This window comes from Corvus brachyrhynchos, unplaced genomic scaffold (genome assembly GCF_000691975.1).
Source record: "Corvus brachyrhynchos isolate BGI_N302 unplaced genomic scaffold, ASM69197v1 scaffold48, whole genome shotgun sequence".
Classification (NCBI taxonomy): Eukaryota; Metazoa; Chordata; class Aves; order Passeriformes; family Corvidae; genus Corvus; species Corvus brachyrhynchos.
Genome location: NW_008240027.1, coordinates 4,131,430 through 4,131,883, shown reverse-complemented (window position 1 = coordinate 4,131,883; position 454 = coordinate 4,131,430).

The window sequence follows — 454 nt, the reverse complement described above, 5'->3', positions numbered from 1 at the left end:
GGGGGGCAGAGGTCGGGTCCCCCCCGGCACGCGGCTGGCGCCGACGCTTTTGGTTTACAAACATCCTGCAGATGGGTCAATGGGCTGTTTTCAAACCCCTCCCCACTGCTGTGTCGCCCAGGGATGGGGTGCTGGCAGTCCCCAGGCTGGTGGGAGGAGGCAGCAGGGATGTCAGGGACCTCTTTCCATCTGCTGTGGCAAGGAGAGGGAAAGGGGGAGATTTGGCCATTTTTTTGGCTGGGGAGGAGCAGCAGAGCATCTCAGCCACTCTCCCATCCACTTTCAGCCCAAAGGAGGCCTGAGGCCAGGGAAAGGGGCAGAAGCCCTCCGTCCCTCCCTCTCCACCTACCCCACAGCAGGCTGCTAATATTTTATTTAAAATATCTTTAGGAAGCAGAGGACCGTGATGTATCGGATATATTGAGAAAATGCTAATGTGTAATAGCGTGTGTCA